Here is a 23,897-nt window from a genome sequence, read left to right on the forward strand (position 1 = left end):
TGAGCCTACTCTAGCATTAAAGTTACCTAGAATTATAAACTTGTCCTCTTCTGGCACATTGATGATAAGGGTCTCTAGGTCTTAATAAAATTTTTCTTTGACTTCATCAGGCTTCGTCATGGTGGGAGCATAGGCACTGATGATGGTGGCATGGCATTTTCCTTCAAGTGGTAATCGCATTATCATGAGCCTGTCATTGACTCCTTTTGGCAGGCATATCAGCTTGCTGATTAGGTTAGTTTTGATTGCAAAACCTACGCCAGCATCATGGCAGCCACTCCAGAAAGAGGTGTATCCAGCTCCAACTTAAGTAAGCTGGCCTCCATTTGCCAACCTTGTTTCACTCAGGGCTGCTATTTGGATGTGATACCTGTTGAGTTCCCTTGCAACAAGAGCAGTTCTTTCAGGTCTACTGGATTTTGTGTTGTCTATTAGTGTGTCTACATTCTGTGTGCCAGTGGTGAGTGGAATCATCTTTGCAGCTGTTTTTGTACATTTTGTACATTTTTTTTGTGTTTTGACCACAGAGTGGGATTCCCCACCTGCTATGGTAATCAGGGTTGGGTAAGCAGACAATGTTTAGGGCACCTTTTCTAGCCCCCTTCCTCCCACCAGGAGGTGAGCAATGTGATCCTTAAAAGACTGTTCAGACACCTAGGGGGCTGCTGAGTCCCACTGCTGCTTCCAGTGAGAAACAGCCCTATGACCTGGGATGCCTGTGTGCAGGGTTGTGACTACAGCTCCCAGTGTATCCACACCTGCTGCTTCATCACTTGCTTGTCGCCACAGGACTTTGAGGCATAATAGCGAAATGGTATGGGTGATGTCTTTTGATTTGTGCGTAAATTAGATTTAAGTGAGACAAGAGTTACATGAAGTTGTCAGCCTCACTCTGTCCTGCAGTCGTTATAGTACAGTAGCAGGACAGAGTCAGGAAGGCTGGCGATGACTCAGGATGCAATGAATGACCTTGGCGTCTTCAGTGTCTAACCAAGCTCTAAGCCCTCCGCATTGCCTGCTTCATCTGCCTTCTAGGCTGTTGTAACAAATTGTTCTCATCCGCCCATTCTGCCAGAGGAAATCTTCACATGCTTGGGGTAGACATCCCCCTAACTCAGCAATGGCTTTGAGAACCTTTGGTTACCCTCAACTTGGTTTGGCCTATCTGCCAAAATGGTATACCAGGGTGTGGCCTCTGTGCATGCTGCAGCTTCTTGGAGCCACAGGTGAGAGGTGGAACAGGTGGACATCAAAGGTAGAAAGAACCCCAAAAAGGGCTTGGCAGCCATCACACCAAAGGTACTGGTCGTCCCTGAACACACCCTATGCTCCAATTCATGCTATAAATTGTTACTTGGATAAAGACACATGTGTTATGCTTGTCACATTTGCAGATGGCATTAAGCTAGGAAGGATGGTTAATGTATTTGCTGTTATTCTATATCGAAAAGGTCCTGAACAGGCTAGAATAATGAGATCAACCTAATAAGATGGTCAATGGCTACATTCAACTTCTGCCCTTACTAGACTTCAGTGTCCCTGTGATCGTATAGTACATTCCTCTTGTTGTCTCCTGTGATGTTAAGATTGTCTGTGTTAACTAAAATTGCAGCTTGACTGTTAGTAACTGAAAGCAGCATTTGCTAAGAGTATTGTTACGCTAACTGCACAAGCATTCTTTATATTCTCAGCGCCTACAAGTTGCTAGGCTAGTGTTTTGTTCCACATCTTAAGTTGCCACCCTTGGTGGGTCAAATATTGGCTGTAGTTAGATGGTGGAGGCTGGCCAAGGCACTATACAATTTTAGCTGGGTGTGATTGGTAGTCAGAAAGTTTTTTCAGAATTCAGGTATCAAGAAAAGGGGGCAGGAAGAAGTCTTGTCATTTATTTCCTTTAACTACAGACTCTCACAGCACAAGACAACATGGAATATGATGAACAGAAGCTTTTTCTAGGAATTCTATATGTACTGGATGATAGTCTTAGACATTTCACCAGGGATAACATGAGTCTGCCCATCTTTTTTTTTTTTTTTCCTTTGGAGATGTTACCATTTACATTTTGTCTGATCCAAGTTAAGAGGAAGCAAAATGGTCAGTCTTACCTTTGGACATCAAAATGATAAAAACACAGTAAATTCACATTGCTGTAATTGTTTATAATGTAAAGATCTTGAAGTTCTTTTACTCTAGATTTGGACGTATTTGTATATAGCCGGAACAACTGAGGGGAAGCTCCTTATTTATATCTTATTTCCTTTAAAGACACTTTTCCCTTTTCTCTACCATCAGGGAAAACTTATTATTGAAAATAATTTTAAAGTGACAACATATATTGTTATGGATTAGTTAAATAATCCTGCTATGATAGTTTAACGGTGGTTATCTTTGTTTAGTTGACTGGAGAGAATGTAAACTCAGCTGTTAAATTGAATGGTGAAATATTTTGGTTTCTTAGAGCTATTTTTTGCCTACATTAATCTGCCTGTTAATCTGATTTCTATCTGTAGTAATGGAGCTAGATATTTATTTGCCCTTTTGTAGCCCTTATCATGTAGGATAGTAAACATTTAGGTTGATTTTATGCTAATGTTAGCATTTACTGTGAGGACATAGGTTCATTAGTTCTCTTCCCTTCCCCCAGTTTTCCTTTAATTCACTTCAGTAAAAATGCTTCACATTTTAATAGGCCTTTCAGGTATTTACAACATGTTAAATGTTGGAATCTGGGTTTGAATTTAGGTTTTTTGTAATATCCTTCTAAGCATGTTAGCTAATTTTAGTCTTTTGTTTTAATGGTGATTTAATGATTTGCTTTCCTCAGCTTATGAGATAAATACTTATGTGATTGCCTCACAAAAACCTAAAATGGAAAGGACCCTTTATTAGGGCTTAATCCTTTAAAAGTAAATTGTAAAGTTTTTTCCAATTTCCATTTACCCCAGGCACTTACTTATCGGTTGTTTTTTTTTTTTTTTTTAATAAATGTTTTGTGGTTTTTCAGAGAAATTTCCCTCATTTTACAGTGTAAACCTGTACTATACTACAGAACTAAGCACTTGGGAGGTAAATCTCTATTTTGACTTGCGCCTCCCCCTACCCCCCAAGAAAAACAAATTTTCTAAACAGAAAAGGCTGAGAGATCATTCTTAATTGATTATAAGACTCAGTTATTAAGGAAATGACTTTTGTATAAGAAAAGTGTACAAATAGTTTGTTTCCTGTTCTAAGAAAGTATAATACTTACTTCACTGTGCTGTTTTCTTATGGTAGACATGAAGTCTTTTATGAACATATGTTTTAATAATTTTTTCAGATTTTTACAATTAGAGTGGTTGATGGCAACTCCCATTTGGCTAAGTATTATTAGAAGTGCCTGTTTCTAATTTTGAAGTCACAATCCTTATGTATACTGACATAGCACATGTATGTTTGAAGATGATGCAATCTTAGTACTTGGGGCCTGGCACCAGCTCCGTGTAGGCAAAATCCTAGACAATAAGGTTTTTTTTTCCTTTTTTTCTTTTTCTATTCAAGAGTAGCCAACCAAATGTTGATTTGGGTGCTTTGAGCATGCTTGATCTTCTGAATTGACCTGCAAAGAAACACACTCCATTTTGTGCTGAGTGAGTGCTCAGTCTCGGTTTACTCTGTTCATTTTCCTTGCAGCATCTGTGGGCCAACCCTATTGTCATGTTTGCTCTGGTCTCTTCCACTTTTGAAATTGTTGATCGATGCAATCAAACTATGTTACATGCCTGGCTTTCTGTCATCAGTAACAAATTATTACTTAAAATGTCAAAAAAAAGACCTTTTTCAGAAATTCAAGATAGTGTTAATTACAAGTATTTATTTGGGTAATATTGGTTAGAGTATTAGTAACTCTGAGTTAGAGTTGGACTAGGGTTCTTAATGTGGGTTCCATAAATTTGTTTTTTAAAAAATATTTTGACAACTATTTCTGTGTAATTGGTTTTCTAGATTTCTTTATCATTGGTATCCTTTGTGATCCTTTATTTTATATATTTAAGTGTTTTTCTCAGTCAGGAGTTAATAGGTTTCCAGGCTGCTACAGGAGTCTAAGACACAAAAAAATTTAAGAACCATTAGGTGTACAATCATAGGATTGTTATTATTATTTTTAATCTTTGGGTTTTTAAAAATGACTTTTTTTATCTTTTTAAATTATTATTTTGTTTTCAGTGTTCTACAATCACTTCAATATAACTTAGATTTTTTTTTTTCTCCTCCTTCTCCCCCATGTCTCCCCTCCCTCTCTGAGATGGCATACAGTTTTATATAGGTTCTACACATACATTCCTATGAAATACATTTTCACCTTAGTCATGTTGCATAGAAGAATTAAAATGAATGGGAGAAATTATAAAACAAACCAAAACGTAATACAAAAGAAAATGATCTGCTACATTCTGCGATTGAATTCCGTAGTTTTTTCTCTGGATATGGAAGGCATTTTGCCTTAAAAGACCATTGGGAATTTTTTAAGTCCTTGCATTGCAATGAAGTTCTAAGTCTACCAGAAAAAATCCTCACGCACTGTGGTTGTTGCTGTGTACAAAGTTCCCCTGGTTCTTCTCCTTTCACTCAGCATCAGTTCATGTAAGTCTTTCTAGGCCTCTTTGAAGTCTTCCTGTTCATCATTTATTATAGCACAATAGTATTCCATTACATTCGTATACCACAATTTATTCCGCCATTCCCCAATTGATGGGAATCCCCATTGTGTGAGGCACAGAGGCCTTTACCAATGAATCAGAGACTCAGAGATATTAGCAGAAAGAATAGTTTATTTATTGACTTTCTCCTCTCTAGAGCACCCAAAAAGAGAGCAGACCTGTGTTTAGCTTCAGATTATATAGGCCACAATCCCCCCTCCCCAGCCCCCTTCCTCAGGGTTCTTTGGTGTACCCCAACAACAGAATACAATCTACCCCAATAACAGAGAACAAAAAAACCAACGATTTCACACATTAGCCCTAAAAAAAAAAGGAGGGAGGTGTTATTTCTCCCTGCTGTGTATCTAAAAACAAGGGAGGAAAGGCTGGGAAAATACGGAGGGCAGTCTGGGAATGTAAAGGAGCTCATCTTGGGAAAGTACAGAATATGTTGAAACATTTCTTCTACAAGATCAGCCTGCTGCAAATGTTTCAACAAGACAAGAAACAATTAACCCCTTGAAGAGGCTTTACTTCTGAGAGAGATCCTCAGAGATCATCTCTCACACCTTGATTTCCAGGTTTTGGCCACCACACAGATTGCTGCTATAAATATTTTTGTACATGTGGGACCCTTTCCCATTTTTATGATCTCTTGGGTATAGTCCTAGAAACAATATTGCTGGATCAAAGGTTATGCACATTTTTGTAGCCCTTTGGGCATAGTTCCAAATTGCTTTCCGGAATGATTGGATCAGCTCATAGCTCCACCAACAATAGATGTGTTCCGACTCTCCCACATCTTTTCCAGCATTTATCATCTTCCTGTTTTGTCATGTTAGCCCTTCTGATAGGTGTGATGGTGGTACCTCACAGTTGTTTTGAGTTGCGTCTCTAATCAGTAGTGATTTAGAGCATTTTTTCATATGACTATAGATATCTTTAATTTCTTCCTCTGAAAACTACGTGTTCATATCCTTTGACCATTTATCAATTGGGGAATGACTTGTATTCTTGCACATTTGACTCAATTCTCTATATATTTTAGAAATGAGGCCTTTATCACAGACACTAGTTGCAAAATTTCTTTCCCAGTTTTCTGCTTCCCTCCTCATCTTGGTTGCATTGGGTTATCCTTTTCTTTCATTATAAAAATTATCCTTTTCCCTCTCCCTCCTTAAGAGCTATCCTATATAACTAATAGTGTTTTTTTAGTAAGAAATGAACATTACATTGAAAAATCTGAGAACACCTACAGTGTCCAAAATCTGGGGACCTGCCATCTCCAGGAAGGGGTGGATTAGGGGTGTCATCTCATATCTCTTGATGATGAGCCTGTTTGATCTTTACATTTTTGTTACATTTAGAGTAGGTATGTACTTTCCATCTACATTGTTGTAGTTATAATTTGTATTTGTTTTCTTGGCTCTGCTTCCTTCATTTTGCATCGGTTCATATAGATTTTCTGTGCTTCTTTGTATTCATCACACAGTTTATTACAGAACAGCAAAATTCCATTACATTCATGTATTATAAATTGTTTTTAGCCATTCTCCAATTCATGGGAGTTTATTTTGTTTCCAGTTCTTGGCTATCTCAAAAACGTTGCTATGATTATTATGGTGAATTTGAGGTCTTTCTTCCTGTGGGTGACTTTCTTGGGATATAATAGAGTCTTTGGTTTTCAGAGAGTTTTGACATTTTAGTCACCTTATTTGCTTAATACCAAGTTGCTCTCCAGAATGGCTGTACTATTTCACAGCTTCACCAGCAATGTCTTCCTGTGCTTATCCTTTAATAGTTTGTCCAACATGAACTATAGCCATTTTGTGTCATTTTTGCCAATTTGCAGGGAACGGGAGTGGAACCTACGGATTGCTTTGTAGTTCTCTTATTAGTGATTTGGAGTATTTTTTCATATGGTTGTTTATACTTTACAATTCTTCGGAGAACTGCTTGCTTGTTGTATGCTTTAAACACTTATTTTTGGGGGAATGGCTATTAGTCATATACATGTGTACATATGTATGTGTGTGTATATGTATGTATGTGCATGTGTGTAAATACTGAGTTAATATATCTTGGATAACAAACCCTTATTAGAGAAATTTGATATAAAGACCCATATTTACATTCACAATGTTAACGTCTGTGCAGAAATTTTTCAGTTTCAGGTAATCAAAATTATTTTTTTATTTAATTGCCCCTATTTCTTATTTGATTAAAAATACATATCCTACCCATAGCTGTGAGAGGGATGCAATGTTTACCTTATAATTTTTCTTTGCCATGATCTTTAATATTTAGATTGTGTATCCATTTAGAATGTATTGTAAATATAGTGGAAGGTGTTAATCTAAGCTTCTGGTTTTCCCAAAAAAATTTTTTTAATCAAATAAGAAATTTCTTTCTTAGGTAAATTGTTTTACACTTTATCAGACATTTATTGTTTCAAATTGTCCCTTGTGCCTATTTGCTATTTTATTGATTTGGTTTTTCCACCCTCTTCTTTTTAATTAGTTTAGCTGAAAGTTTCACTATTTTATTAGTTTTTTCAAAGAAACAAGCTTTGACCCCTTCCTTACTTAGAATTTCATTGTTAAGTCTCCATTTTGGTCTGTTGTTTCTGTTTGTGATTCCTGAACCAATTACTACTTCTAATTGCATTTTATTTTGTTGTTTTTTAAAGGATACATTAATTATTTCTGCCTTTTTACATTTGTTTGCAATATCTCTGTGCCCTAGTATATGGTCAGTTTTTGTAAACATGGCTGTTCTGAGAAATATACAAATTCTCTTGTGGTTCCATTTAGAGTATACCGTAAGTCTTTTAATTCTGATTTCAATAATTTGTTCAGTTCCATATTTTCCCTTTTGTTTGTCTTTCTATTACACTTATCCAGAACTGAGTATTGACACCTCCTGTCACTTACTATGTTACTATCTATGTCCTTTAGGTCAGAAAATGTTTCCTTTATGAATTGGGATGTTAAGGCACTTGGGATGTTTGTTTATTACTGAGAGTGATCTGTTATCTGTGGTTCCTTTCAGCAAAATATTGTTTCCTTGTTTGTGTTTTTTAAATGTTTCTTGTAAACAACAGGTTATAAAGTTCTATTTTCTTACCCAGTCATACCATTTCTTTTCGTTTTATTGGATTGTTTAATCCATTCATATTTAAAGTCATGAGAAGTATGTCCTTTTATCTGTCTTTAATATTCGTTTTTTCAAGTTAGGATTTTTTTTCCTTCTTACAGTGTTGTTCACATAGTTCTTTAGTTACTTTACCTTAATCTTTTTATATGACCCTGTTCCCACTGGTTCTTCCCCTCAACTCTGATCCCCTTCCTTGTTTGTTACCCTTTTCTTTCCCTTTGGTGTTTTGCTTTCCCTTTTCTTTCCTGCTTTTATCTAGTTATATACTTCTTTTCTTTTTTCCTGTGTCAAGTAGATTCTTCCATCCTCTCCTCTTCAACTAATACTGTTCATTAGTTTTTAAAATTTCATTTTTTTGTATCCCTTTTCAAAAAAATTTCTTTCACTCTTTTTATTATCCATCCTCTTTTCCTTTCTACTCTAGACCCAAATTTTCTTATTCATGATCCCTATAATTAAATAGTCTCTCTCTGTTCTCTTTATTCCTCAGGCAATCAAAACTTTCAAGGTTTGCATGCTAGGTTCTCTAGTCCAGTTTTGCAACTGCCTGGTAGAGCTTGCTCCATGGAGTCCTCTTTTTTATTGTGCCTCACTCCCAAAGCAATGCCATTTATTTTGTTGTTTCCTTGAGGACACTGCCCCATTGTTCCCCCTTCCCCACTATGTCCTTGATTATGCAGCCCATCAGTGATCTATACCAGTGGTTCCCAAACTTATTTGATCTACCATCCCCTTTTCAAAAAAAAAATTACTCAGTAGTGCACCCCTGGAAATCTACTTTCTTTAACCCTTTAATTTTTTTTAATTTTTAATTTTAAATTACATTTTTAAAATTTGTATAATTTCAAAAAAAATAAAATATTTTATCCTTTTATTGTAAATTTGTTTTTTCCTGCACTGAAATTTTGATGATCCAGTATTGCATCATGTAACTGTATGGTATTGTATTGTAAACAAGTCATTTCATTCACATCCCTGCTGAAGCACATCAGACTGCTCCCCTGCCAACACTTGCTTGTTAGGACCTGTAGGTGGACTTGACCACTGATAGGTTATAACTTGCATTTTGTATGTTTATCTGGAAAATAATGTAACCACTCCTACTTTAACTCTGTTACACAATAGATGACACATGTACCAATGGCTTGTCAAAGTTTTCTTTTCTTGTTATGCTTCTACTGTTCCCTTATTTTTATTAAACACCTACCAACTGCACTTGAAGCTACTACCACCCACAACCCCTTCTTTTCAGCACTCCTGGGCCACTTTGGGAACCTCTGAATACTCTCTCTTATACTCTTTCCCCACATTTGTCTCAAATTCTCTTCCTAGGTCTGTGAATTCCCATTCCTCCAGGTGTCAGTTGCACCCAGGAATGCCCAACTACCTCTCCTACAGAGCTGAGAGGAGTAGATTTTTCAAACACTAAATTCCTCAGATCACTCTGAGCACAAGGTCCTGTCTCCATTTTTCTGTATGCACTATCTCTCTTTACCCATAGGAACATTCATCAGTGGAACCCTCTCACCACCAAAGTAAAGCTTCCTTTCTTTCTTTTACTTTTTAATCATTCCCTCACTTTTCCTTCTCCCCTGCCCCCTCCCCTTTAGGCACTTCTTTTTCTGAGGCTTCAGGGTTCTCCTTGCCCTAATGGATATCCCTTGATTTGACACTGGCTCCTTCTATTCCTCCACTTCATATCTCTGTCTCCTTTGAACCCCCACCCCCCATATACTCTCCCATACTGTAATGTAGTCCTACAAAAACGTTGATTTACCTATAGGCAGGATTTTTTTTGGTTATGTCTGTAATGCCATTTTTTCTAATGAACTTCCCGTTCTTCTCTCACTTTGTCTCCTTGTTTCCATTTAGAGTGAAGTCTCTTACTGCCGTCACTTGTTGTCTGACTGCTTCATTTACTCACTCCTGCATTTCTGCTCTTTGAGGGAGTTTGAGTCCCAAGTAATCTCTTCATTTCTCCTTTTCTTCCTAAAAATGTTTGGTTTGCCTCTTTATTATTAAAATCCATCATTTTTCATTTGTGGCTAGGCTCAGATTTGCAAGGTAGGGCACTCTAGACTGCTTCCTGAGCTCTTTGGAACCCATTATTTGTGTTGTCTTAAATGTTTTTCTGTTGGGTACAGAATGGTCCTGCTTTATTTTTGCCTTTTTTTTTTTGGAATTGACTTTCCATTGTATTTTAAGGTCTCTCTCCCGGTTGCTCGCAAAACTTTTTTTCTTCTGAATTGAATTATTCAGTTTAACTGAGGCAGCCAGATGGCTCAGTGGATAGAGGACGGGTACTAAAGTCAGAACAGATTTGAGTTCAAATCCTGCCTCAGATGTTGACTAGCTATTTGTGATTCAATTTAACCATAATGTATTTTGGAGTTTGGAGCCTGCAGTTTTTTCTGGAGGTGATCTATGAATCCTTTCAATTTTCCATTTTCTATGTTCAGAAGTTCTGGGCTGTTCTCATCTTTTATTTTCCATGTTGTAGTGTTAAGGTTTCTTGTCCTGTCATGTTCTTCTGTGAGACCTGTTATCTTTACGTTGTCTCACTTCATCCTACCTTTGAGATCAGTATGCTTTGCTTGCATAGTGAGCTGATTTTGTTTTCATGTTATTGTTTTTTGCTTCTCTCATTCTAGAGTGCTCTTTACTTCCGTGTATTTGTATTCCCAGTTAGTGTTCTCTCTTGTCTTTTTTTGTGACAGCACAGTGTGGAAGTGCAGTGGATAGAGTGCTAGGCTTGGAGTCAGGAAGACTCATCTTCCTGAGTTCACATCTAGCCTCAGACAGTTGCTAGTTGTGTGACCCTGGTCTAGTCACTTAACCACCCAGTTTGCCTCAGTTTCCTCATTTGTAAAACGAACTTGAGAAGAAAATGATAAACCACCCCAGTATCTTTGCCAGAAAAACCCCAAATGGGATCATGAAGAGTTGAACATGACTGAACACAGAAGCATTACAGATTCTAGTTTTTCTATTCTGCCCCTTATTTTTACTTTATAGGACATACATTCTGCTGTCATACTTCTCATTTCAACCACTCAGGAACAGCCTGTCCTGGTTCCATGCTCTCCTCAAATTCCATAGGGTCTTCTGTCTCATCAAGTATTGGATTATTTTCCTTTGTTTTATTGTAGTTATTCATCAGTGCTGCAACTCGTTTACTAGATCTGGAGATCTTTTTTTCCTGTTACTGTTTTTTCCTGATGATTTATCTGTTTATGTTCAAGGTCTTTACATTTTCTTCCTAAAATGTTTGGTAATTTCAGGCCTCCCCCCCCCAATTATTTTCTATTTTTCATTTTCCGATTTTCTCTCCTCTGATAGTGTTTTCCTTGAGGGGTGGATCTCAAAGTCTGCAGCCTCCTCTAGTGCTGGGTAGTTTCACACAGTTCACCAGCCTAGGTTTCTGCTCCAAGTGGCTTTTAGATAGACAGAATTACCTAAATTGGATGCATTGCTTTTTTCCTCAATCTTAGTGGAGTGCTGTACCTCCCTGTTTCCCACTCCCTTCCTGTTGTCTTCTCCTGCCCCCTCTGTTCCTTAGTTTTCTGGCCTAGCACTGAGAGCTGCTCTCATATTGCTATGTGGTTGTCCACCCTGACACTGGCAATTCAGAGCTTTACTGGGGTGATGCTGTGGGGTTTTCTGCAACAAGTTTTTGCTTTTGATGGCCTATTGCTGTGTAGCCTAGGGCCAAAGTGTTCACAGTACTGGAAAGAAGTGTAGGATTGAATCTTGTTGCAAACCTGTGTCAGATCTGCTAAGGCAGGGTTGCTGCCATTAGCAAAGGAGCGGGGGTCGGAGTACTGAGTGAGCTCAGGTTCAGTGAGTGTAATTTCCTGCATGCTTGTGTGTGTTTTTATGTGTTTTAATCTTTGTCTTGGAGACAACTGAAGTTGCTTTTTTATCTTTGGTGGCATAACTTTTGTTTTGGTGTGGTTTGAAAGGTCATGAGGGTCAGAGAAAATGTCTTGTTACTGAATCATAGGATTTAGTCATTGTAATGGTCCTTAGATCTCATTGAGTTTACCACTTCCTTATTTTACTAAAAAGTGAGTAAAACTGAGACCTAAATTTAAGTGACATAATGTTGCACAGTTAAAAACTTCAGAGGTGGTAGGTTTTTTGGCTCTGGAGTATAGTCAGATTGTTGTTTCCACCATACCATGGGCTGTCATGTAGTAACAGTTTTAATCATTTTATGTAACACAGTCACCCTCTTACAGGCCTTAGGATGCATTCTTGATTTTATCTAGGTTAGGTGATTTGGGAATTATCAGAGGGATGAAGCTATGAATGTCTCTCCAATCCTACTACTGGAAAAACAACTTGTGATGAAATCAGAATTTAGGCAAGACTAGAGGACCATTCTGATCCATTTTAATTTGGTGCTTCTTTTCCTCTACTACCTTCTCTTTGTTAGGAGATTTTTAAATGCCTAACTTTTGGAATGTGCCTTTTTTGTACTCCTCTGTATTGTTGCTCCTAGTTTGTTTTTTATCTAGTCTCTACCTTCTTCTCATCCCAATCCAGCCAAATTGGCCACCTCTAGCTTCCAAGGTTACCTAGTCTCTCCATGTATGCTGTCTAGTTTATATTTCAATTTAGGCCTGGTAACTTTTTTCATCTGTCATTTTACCTTTGGAGGAAAACTACTTTTTGGCTCATCTGCTCACAACTTAAGCCTAAATATAAGATTAGTCTTAGCAGAATACTAGAATCTCAAAGTTGTCAGGTTCTTCAGAAGCATTATAGTATACTGCACACCTGAAAAAGAGTTGCCTCTATGTTATACTCAAAGTAGTCACACAGTCTTTCTATAAATAACTCCATTGACAGCAAACCCAGTGTTTTCTGAGGCAACCTATACTACTTTTGAATAGCTGTGTTAAGTTTTGCAAAACTGTCACATCCCTAGTCCTGGATACTTTGGCTCTCTTAATTCAGCCTCAGATCACATTAGCTTTCATGTCATATTTCTGAGCCCCCCATTTAACTGTAGTCCTCTAAAGGCCCTCACATCTCTCAAGTTAGCCTCCCCTATTTTGTGCTTGTAAAGTGTCTTGATAAACCCAAATGCAAGACGTTCGCATTTATCTCTATTAAATCTCAAGAGATTTGAGCCAGTGTTTTAGCCTGTAAAAATATTTTAAAATCTTTACCATCAGCTTCCGTGCTAGTTATACCTCCAAGGCATGCTTCAGTTGTAGATTTTCAGCACCCACCTTCGCTTTCTGAGTCTTTAAAGTACAACATAGGGCCACAGACGTATCTTGGACACTCTACTTGAGATCTCCTTCTAAGTTGAAATAGAACTATTAGTAGATACTCTTTGGATCTATCTATTCAACCAGTTCAGATCCCATTTATTATCTGTTTGTATTGTATTGTATTCCTCTCTGGGGTATATGGGTGTTCAGGAAAGACTAGCACCTCTGGTGTGAGTTCTGCTTTCTACCTTTGTGTCCACTTGATTCATACAGCTCTCATCTGTGGCTCCAAGAAGCTGTAGGATGCACAGTGGCCCTAGTTATGTTATGCACCGTGCAGTATGATTGCAATTTTGTAGAAAAGTGCTATACCACCATCATCAGTGTATATGCTCCCACCATGATGAGCCCCAGTTAGGTCAAAGAAAAATTTTATGCAGACCTGGAAACTCTCATCATTAATGTGCCTAAAGGGGATAAGCTTCTAATTCTAGGTGACTTTAACACCAGAGTAGGCATAGAATATGCCAGGGAGTCCTGGAGAGTCAGAAGCAGCAATAGTCATTTACTTTAGACTTTATCATCTTCAGCACTATCTTCTGTTTACCTAAACTCAATAAAACTTCATGGTTGTACCCTTGAAGTGTAAACATTGACATTTAATAAGATGTGTGTGTTCGTCCTTAGTTGCTGAAGAAGACCATGCCATCAGAGAAATGATGACTTGACTTGCACTTAACTTTGTTTTGAGTGGGAGAGGGCTGTGCAGGTCACCAGCCTCACTTCCCTCCAGAGCCATCTGAATCCAGTGACCAGATATTCATCAGGATGACTGGAGATGACCCAGGATGCACTGGGAAGTGCATAAGAAGATAATAATAAGAAGAGACAGACAGGATGTGAGAGTGATCAAGGTGAGAGTGGCACAGAATACTGGACCAATTATAGATATCCTCTCCAAGCTAAACTTCACATTTAGCAAAAGGAGGGCTCCAAGGGAAATGTCTACCAGAAGACTTAATGTCAATAGATTAGAGTGCTTGACCTGTGTGAACAGTTTGTTGTTAACTTGGAGGGATGCCTTCATTGTCCGTCTCTAGAAAGGAAAGAGAAATTGATTGTCCTGTGACAGTCATACGGGCATCTCTCTCTTAATCATTGCTGGCAAGATTCTTGCCAGAGCTCTCCTTAATAGGCTCATCCTTTACCTGGAAGATGATCTCTACTGGAGAGCCAGTGTGGCTTCAGAAAGGGCCAAGGAATGGTTGGTTGATTTGGTTTTTGCTACTGACAAATCTAGAAGAAAATGCCAGGAGCAGGGCAGAGTCATATTACAAAGTACATCGATCTAACCAAAACCTTTGATACTGTCAGTTGTGAGGGCCTGTGAAAAATCATGGCAAAGTTTGGTTTCCCAGAGTTCATCGGTATTGTACATCAGTTTCACAATGCCATTCTTCCATGGGTTCTGGATAATGGATAATACTCTTGCACTTTCCCAATCACCAGCGGTGTGAAGCAGGGCTGTGTGCTTGCTCTCATGCTTTTTTAACATGATGTTTTCAGCATTGTTATCAGATGCCTTCAATGAGGATAAAAATGGCATCAAGGTCAGCTACTACACTGACAGTGAATTATTTACTTTGAAAAAGATATGAGCCAAAACTAAAGTGGAAGGAGAGTTGCTGTTCTACTTCTTGTTCATAGATGATTGTGCCCTCAGTGCAGCCTCTGAGACTGAGATGCTACAGAGTATGGATCAATTCTCTGCTACTTGTGCTAATTTTGATCTGACAACACTAAGAAAACAGAGGTTCTCCACCACCCAGCACCACATCATCCATATGTCAGTGACAGCAAATGGAGAGATTTTGAATTCTGTGGATAAATTCACTTACCTTGGCAGTATGCTTTCCAGGGATGTACACATAGATGATGAGATTGACACACACATTACCAGAGCTAGCTCATTGTTTGGGAGTCTCAGAAGGAAAGTGAGTGAGAAGTATTATTAGACTAACTACCAAACTGGAGTCTACAAAATCGTTGTGCTGACCTCATTGTTGCATACCTGTGAAACCTGAACGGTATGTCAGAACCCATACTAGGAAACCCAGTTGCTTTGAATTGTCTTAGGAAGGTTCTGAAGATCACCTGGTGAGATAAAGTAGGACATTGAGGTCCTTTCTTGAATTGAACTGCCTAAACATTTGAACTCTATTGTAGAGAGTGCAATTCTGATGGGTTGGTCATGTTGTATGAATGGCAAACGTACATTTGCCTAAAAGCCTATTTTATGGAGAACTCACACAAAGCAAGTGCTCAGACGTGATAGGATGCTCAAAGTCTCTCTGAAGAACTCTGGTATCAGTTGTGAGACATGGGAGGACCCCATGGACCTTCCCAGCATGGCATGCCTATATCGAAGGTCATGTACCCTATGGGCAAAGCTCAAAAGACACAAGATGTGAAAATTTAGAGCATCTTCACCCCAGATGTTTACATGGACTATTTGTGCCTGACCTGTGGTAGAGCCTTCTGAGCTTGATTGGTCTGATCAGTTGCAGTTGAACATACTGTATCTTGACCCCAACATAGTGATATCATTTTGGTCCTCTTTGAGCACAACAAAGGACAATGTTTATTTGTTCCCTCCATCCCTAATAATAACAATGGATAATAGTAATAGCTTTACTAAAATTTAGGCAAACTATATCTTTTAGGTCTCCTCTGATCTACCAGTGTAAGAAACTTTAAAAAATGTCATTGTATGGTTTGTACTTGATGAAAACATGATGATGGATATTTGTATTCAACGTTTCCTTTGTAGATTGTTTTACAAATGCATCAACATTTTTTCAGAGGTCAACGTCAATGGTGTAGTCTTCAACCTTTACTTTTTAAAAATTGAAACACTTACTCTTTTTCAATTTAGGAATATGTTCCTTTCTCTATGATCTTTATTTTTCTTTATTAACAAGATGTCACATTTAGTAATCAGACTCTCCCTACACTAGGTAAAGTTTCTTTAAAAGAGTTTTTTTCTTCTAAACTTGACAAACACCAAGAAGTATGAACATTTTCATATTAAAAAAAAACCAAAAAGAATTGTACACTACATTGTCAGATCTCTATTTGTACACTTGTTTTTTTTCCAACATTTTTTTAAATGTACTGTGGTAGTTCCAACAATGTGTACTTCTCTGTTCCATCTTCTGAACTTTCTTTTACTTTCTTTTGTATGTTTTTATATGTTTCGTTGACATTTTTCTGGTATCATTATCATTACTCTGCTATCCTCTATGTAACTTTTCCCCAACCCCTTCCCCTCCCTGTAAAACTCTTGGGTATTAGGGAAACTTCATACAGATATATAGTAACTTCTGTACTTTACATATACATTTTCCCAGATTACCCACATATTTTATATCAGTGTAAAGAAAAGAATTTGTTTTCACATATCTCAAAGCCAGTAGGAATTATTACCATCTTATAGCTACTGCATTATAGGTTATCTCTCTTAATCTCCCAGTTCTAGTAAAAAGTTTCTGTGCATTTTGGATGCCTTTTTTGTGATTTTTTTGATTTAGTAAAAGGGAAAAAACAAATATCATTCAAGTACATGACTTTGACTGGTTCTGCATTTTGTTTGACTAAATACACACCAGGATTGTGTGTTCTTTTACGTTTTTGGTCTGTCAACACTTTCAGTCCCAAAGAGTTAAAATAATAAGATTGTAGAATGTTATTTTAATATCTGAAAATCCTTTGGACTCAGAGATTCCACAGTTGTTCCCTTTGAACAGTAATGTCAAACTCAAATGGAAAGGAGAGCGACTGAGCCATCCATACATAAGGATCCTGGTGGGCTATATATTGACAGTTATAAAATGTAATCTTACTTATGTTTCATTGTATTTTTATTTATTTTTAAAAATGTTTTTCAGTTATGTTTCTTATCTGATCCTTTTTGGGATGTTTGACAGTTCTGCCTTAGTGGATTGCAAATTAGATAAAATTTCATTTGCATATAGTGGATGACTTTAAGGTATCTTATTTATTAGATTATTGTACTTAATTTTAAATGGCATCTTGTAGTCAAGTCTATCATGGTGGTCAACTAAACTCCTCAGTTTAGTATAGTGTTTATACACAAAGAGGACAAACGAATGGAAAAACCTAGTTTTCATTATTAATTAGAAAGAATTGCCCTATTTACTTTAAAAAGAAAATTACTTGTTATATCCCTTGTTATATCATTTTCTATCAGTATTTGTAGTTTTATTCACAAAATAAAAGGCAATATATAAGAGACATTACTTTTGGCTGTGATTTTGGTAGGCACATTCTAAAAAGAAAAAAGTTACAGAGATACATTCCATTTCCCCTTTTATTATCTTGCAAGGGAGCAAAGTTTTAGGTGCCTTTGTCTTTTGGGCTACTTAGGATACTTAAGCTGAGCTTTATAGGATGTCATTCAGTTTTTAGGAAGACAAAAAGGAAGGCATAGTTGGAGAGAAAGAGATGATGTTGATGTCATTTATGTCCAAGTTGAGCATTTTGAAGAATAGATAACAGATCATTTTAAATGAAGATTGAGCAAAAATATTTATATTTGATTTTGAGAAATTTTTTGCTGCCATTAGATTTTGTTTCAGTAGCAAGAATAATTTTAGTCATAAAAATGAGGTCAGCATTGGAATTTTGAAGTAAGAGAGGGTGGCTTGCATATAAAGAAAAATGAAGGGAAGAGTGATGGTAACAGGGCAAATCAGAATCAAGGGAAGATTCTTGAAGAATAGGAGAGAGGCTTTGGCACCCTGAAATCAGTTTATAGTGTTAGAGTATAAGATGGAATTCAAATGTAACAAAAAAAAGTAAAATAAATATGAAAAGAGCATAAGACAAAATGTGAAATTTCAAAATAACAGAAAAGGCCAAAATATAAATGGGGAAATAAAGTGATTTTATATGAGGTGTTGCCTATCTTCTTCTTTAAATAAGGTTCATAGTATTAAGTAGTGATCATTGCAGATTCTAGGTAGAAAACTTGTAATGATATCTGAGATTTAACTTTTTCTTGAAAGTTGTTGGAGAAAGGAAGATAGTTTTTGTTTGGCAATGGGGAAGAAAAGGTAAAACATTGATGGGAAAAATCACATATTCTTTCAGGAAGTGTCACTTGAGGCATAATCTGGACATCAAGGTTGATATATGATTAGATGAAAATAACTGAAGTGGTAACAAAAAATAGGTAAATGGAACATGGGCAACATTTATGTGGCTACAGTTGCATTATGTGAGAATGTTTGAGGTCTTGTTATAACCTTGAATTCAGGACATCATATTATTAGGTAATATTGTTGACACACTTCTATCTTCAGATCTGTATCACTTAGAATAATATCATAATGCTCCATTTTCTCTGCCCCATAGTGATATAAAGAGTTCATTGGATTAAACCTGCTTTTGACACTGATACCTGTGTGAGTATTTACAAGTCACTTAATTATATCCTTCTTTTGGCCCCAGTTTTCTGATTTGCTAAATTCCTTGTTTCACTTCTAAGATTCTCTATGATCCTTTATTTTTCATCTCCTTAGGGATTAAATGAATATCATAGTTTGAGATGACATGAAAACTTATAAGATGCATTTAGCATATCTCCAACTTGGTGATCAAAAAAAAATTTGGTGATATGAAAGCATGTGACTTTGGTGAGTTCAGTTAAATATTTTGAGGCAGTACCTTGAGAAAGAAAAATATCTTTTTAACATAGAATTAATATTGTTAAGATACCTTTAGATATGAGAGAGAAAATGAAATGCTAGTTGTTTGGTTTGATCTTAGAATATCTTATTTCACCTCTTCTTAGCAATTCCAGTCTTGAAAAGGTAGAGTAGGCCTGCACAACATATGGCCGGAGGACTGCTTGCTGCCTACCAAAGGATTTTAGGTGGCCCACCAAAAAATGTAGAGAATGTAAAAGAAAGTAAAGATGTAATGAGAGCTTTGTCCATACTTGGCTTAACCTACCTTCCACTAGTTATTATTGTGCTCTTCATGCCATTGCACACTCTTCCCTGTTTGTCACATGCCCCACCCCCTCCGGGGCAGCAACCAATCATCTCCAGTGAGCGGAGTGAGAGCTGTATCTTTTTGCTGTGTTTTGGGTTGTCACTAAATGTAAATAGTAAGAATAATAAGAAGGTAAATAGTAAGAAAACCTGATAAATGTATTAAAAACATGTACTGCTTAGCAAAGTGATTTTTTTAAACATTAATGTGATTTTATGATAAATAAAAATCTTAAGTATAAGTATAATTAGTTGTTTATTAATTAAAACTTCTCTTTTTAAAAAATATGGTTTATTTGCAAAATAGTTTAATCATTAATTATACCTTTATTTGGAAAGTGAGCCACTAAAAACCTATCTGCAGCCCTGAAGAAGTTTAGCCTATTTTAATTTTGTCCCCTACCTACTGTCAAGTTGTGCAGGTCTCAGGTAGAGAAATGGGAGTAGTTCATAGGATTTGAAGTTGGAAAGGACATTAGGGATAAACTAGTTTAACTCCATTTTACAAATGGATTTAAGATCACCCATGGATTAACTGAAGCCCTCTGGCTTCAAATCCAGTGCCCTTTAACCCATTGCTCTTTAAAAGGGAATAAAGTTGGAGTAAGGAAACTTCAAAAATTTATTTACTTACTCATTCATTTATTTTTCAATGTTGACTTCTATAAGATTTTGCTTTCCAAATTTCTTTTCTCCCTCCTTCCCTTTCCTCTCCAATATAGGGTATTCATGCACAATAATATTAAACATATCTCCACGTTAATCATGCTGTGAAAGAAAAAATGAGTACTAAAGGAAAACACCATGAAAAGAAAAAAGCAAAGAAAAAATAATAATAGTTTTCTTCGATCTGCATTCAGATTCCATAGTTCTTTCTCTGCATGTGGATAGCATTTTGTATCATGAGTCTTTTGGAATTTTCTTAGATCATTGTATTGCTGTGAAGAGCCAAGTCTGTCAAAGTTGATCATCATACAATGTTGCTGTTACTGTGTGCAGTGTTCTGGTTCTGCTCACTTCACTCAGCATCAGTTCATGTAAGTCTTTCCAGGTTTTTTCAGAAATCCACCTGCTCATCATATCTTACAGCACTGTAGTATTCCATTACATTCATATATTACAACTTATTCAGTCATTCCCTAATTGATGAACATCCCCTCAGTTTACAAATTCTTTGCCATCACAAAAAGAGCTGCCATAAATATTTTTGTACATGTGGGTCCTTTTCCCATTTGTATGATCTCTTTGGGATGCAGACTTAGTAGTGGTGTTGCTGGATCAAAGGGTATGCACAGTTTTATAGTCCTTTGGGCATAGTTCCAAATTGCTCTCTGGAACGGTTGAATCAGTTCACAACTTCACCAACAATGCATTAGTGTTCCAATTTTCCCACATCTTCTCCAATATTTATCTGGAATAGTCTTTAAAATGTAAAAATACCATACTATTCCTCTTAATTCTCTTCTCCCATATTTTAAAAAAATAGCACTATTCTATTCACAAAGTGCTTTCATTAATGTTTGCTTGTAATGGTCACCTTGGGCAGCTAGATAGCTTAGTACATAGTGTACTGGGCCTGGACTTGGGAAGACCTGTGTTCAAATCTAGATTCACACACTTATTTAGCTGTGTGACCCCAGGCAAGTCATTTAACCTTTGGTTGCCTTAATCCTCTGGAGAAGTAAATGGCAAACCCCTCCAGTTTCTTTGCCAAGAAAACCCCACAGACAGTATGGTCTACAAGGTCACAAAGAATTGAATGTGGCTGAAGGACTGTACAAAAACAACCTTCTTAATTACGTAGAGTAGGAATTATCCCAATTTTACAGATGAGGAAGCAAGGACTGGAAAGGTAATTTTCTGAAGGTATAAAAAGCATGGGATTTAGACACAAGTGTTATTGTCAAGTTGATGGTGTTTTTTTCCCCTGCTGTCCCCTGTGCTTTAAAAAAAAGTACAAATATACATAGACAAGTAAGTAGCAAAAGGCATTTCATTTTGCAGCCTAATCATTTTTTTTACTGTCCAGATTGAGAATTCATGCTTTCCTTTCAGTAATATATTTCTTCCACAACTAAAATGTGCATTTTACTGAAAGATTCCACTCCTGACTTATGTGTGAAATAGTAGGAAGATCCCATATGTGTCAACATTAATAATATCGCTTTTTATAATATTATAATATCTAAGAATTACAAAACGAATAATTGCCCATTGATTTGGGAATTGTGGTATATAATGAAATATTACTGGGCTGTAAGAAACAGCAGAGTATATGAATACTTAAATGAACTGATGCAGAGTGAAGTAAGCACAACCAGGAAAACAGTATTCATAATGACTACAGCAAAGTAGATGTAAGAAAAATGAACAAGAACAGAAAAATGAAACTGAACCCCATGTAATTAGAATGACTAAATTTAGCCCTAGGGAAGAGATGAGAAAATGAACCTTTATTTTCAGATTTGGGGGAATTGTAGGTGCAGAACACTGCATATACTGTCCCATTATTGTCTAGGTTAGTTTTACTGAACTTTTTTCATTTCTTTTTTTATCCTTTGATACATAGATTTGCTTACTGGTTAGAGGAGATAGAGATATAATCAGAAATGAAGGAAGATGTTGTAAAAACAGAAGATATCATTAAAAACTAAAAAGTTTATAGTGATTAGTTCTGGTCTTTGAAAGCCTGTGTAACTGCATGAAATGCAGGTACTGCAACATGAGGATCCTCTAGGGTATTGGAGCTCTTTGAGGCAGTGTCAATAGTCTTCTTTAATCAATTAAAAGGAGAACTGAGCCTTACATAAGAACAGTTTGGGAAAAGTGAATAGGTGTTTTGTTTTGTTTTGTTTTTTTTGTGAGCAAGTCAGCAAAGGGACCTCATATGCCCAAATCAGAGTGGCTAGATTTTCATGGTGTGCTATGGTGATTGACTGTGTATCATTGTTATTGTCATAAGATAGCCACTAACGTCTTTTTCTAATATCTTATTGTGAAGAGAAGGGTGATCCTGGGCTCTCAAAAGCCATGCAAGTAGGACCATAAACTGACAGCCTAGGCCCTTCCAAGCTGGAAAGGTTTTGCATATGGACAGTGTTGTGGAAGATTAGCCTAATTGAGAGGAGGCTTATTAAAAATACCGGCTATGTGAACAGAAATTTTACTATCATGTGATAATTTTTTTGAACATGGCAATTCACAATGGCAGTTCTCTATCTCACTTTCTCCTTTCCTTCCCTCCCTCCCTAAAACAAACTGGAGTGACTTTTGATGGAGCTCTATTGTATTGTAATGATACATTTTTAGAGGATCAGCTGCCAAGTTAATACATTCATAGATGGTCTGAAAATTCTGATTTTTATTTAGCACCCGCTCTCTGCCCTTTAAACACCATTTTGTCTCCTTCACCACACAGAAATGAGGGCCATTTTGCTTTATTTTATGAATTGTGGTTAAAATTCATCAGTAAGTTCTGGTGATGAGGTCAATATTTAACTGGGTTGGTCCTTGGAAAGTAAGCATAACTTGTTTCTGTGATTGTACTTTCCAGGATAATAAAACCTTTGAGAACATATGCAGTGTGGCTTAGCCTTTGAGAACACCACTCATGATAAAGTATTAGATGTTTTAAATTCAACAAGTGCAAAACTGAATTATCTCTTCTCCGAAACACTCAATTTTTCCTAACTTCAGAATTATTGTTGAGACCCAAATAACCTTGTTGTCATCCACAACTCCTTATTCTCTTGCTCCCTAACATCCAATCGTTTCCCAAGTCCTGTTGATTCTACCTTCCCAGCATCTCTGGAAGACATCTCCTCTTCTGACACTGACTGATGCAGTCCCTCATTACTTCACACCTGGACTATTGCAGGAGCCTGCTAGTGGTTCGGCCTGCCTCGTCTCTCCTTATTTCAGTCCATCCTCTCAGCTGTTACACTGATCTTCCTAAAGCACAGGTCTAACATTTCTTATTGCTCTACTCTGTGAGTTACCCATCTCTTTAGCTTTTGTTGATTTACTCTTCAATTTTTTTAAAGCAGTATTTAAGTAGTTCTGTTGGTTATTGCTTTGTAATATGGTTTAAGGACACTTGGTGCTATTCTCCTTTTGATTTCCTTGATAGCCTAGATTTTTTCCTTTAAATACACTTTGTTATTTTTATCTCTGTAAAGATATTGGTAGTTTAATTGATATACCACTAAATCTATAAATTAATTTAGTTCTTTCAAATAACATCTCATTTTTCAGAAAGTAGAGCTTTGTTTCTTAAGCCCTTCAAACTTCTCCAGCTGGGAGATCATGTTATATTTTACTTGCAGGTAGTGGTTACTTAACTCTGGAAGGAACGTAAATGTAGCATAATCTCCAAATTCCTGAAATGTTGCCCTGTCCATTTTACTGAAAAAAAAACAAACATTTTTTATTGTTGCCGTTTGCTTTAGCATTGTTGAATCAGATACTGTGCTAAAAGTATTTTTAAAAAATGAGCTCTGCAAAACCAGCTAACACATTGATCCCATCTGATAGCATATGAAACATTGTATAGTCCTACCTCCCCTACTTCATGAAAAAGGGGAGAAATAGATTTTTAAAAAATCTATTCTATGAACCTGGTCATTACAACAGTGTTCAATTTTATTTAGTTATTTTTAACTTTAATACTATCGTATTCCTTATTTATATTTTCCTGGTTCTGCTTACTTTATTCTCTATCAGTTCATCTCTCAGATCTTTGAAGAAATGGTTGGTGAACATCT

At 36.7% G+C, this 23,897-nt stretch overlaps 1 protein-coding gene across 16 annotated transcripts in view; it reads left to right on the plus strand.

Annotated features, from left to right (window-relative positions):
• GATAD2A (GATA zinc finger domain containing 2A) overlaps positions 1–23,897 on the plus strand; it is a 245,934-nt gene that overhangs the window by 46,848 nt on the left and 175,189 nt on the right. For 3 of the 16 annotated variants that reach the window (XM_072601121.1, XM_072601122.1, XM_072601120.1), the window contains exon 2: positions 13,745–13,971. The exons of 11 other annotated variants lie outside the window; for them this stretch is intronic. The gene's annotated coding sequence lies outside the window, so the exon portion shown is untranslated. Of the gene's footprint in view, positions 1–13,744; positions 13,972–18,493; positions 18,544–20,105; positions 20,172–23,897 lie in introns of those variants that run through there. 2 more of the 16 variants (XM_072601125.1, XM_072601128.1) reach the window with 2 other exon arrangements.

Source organism: Notamacropus eugenii, chromosome 4 (genome assembly GCF_028372415.1).
Source record: "Notamacropus eugenii isolate mMacEug1 chromosome 4, mMacEug1.pri_v2, whole genome shotgun sequence".
In the NCBI taxonomy this organism is placed as follows: Eukaryota; Metazoa; Chordata; class Mammalia; order Diprotodontia; family Macropodidae; genus Notamacropus; species Notamacropus eugenii.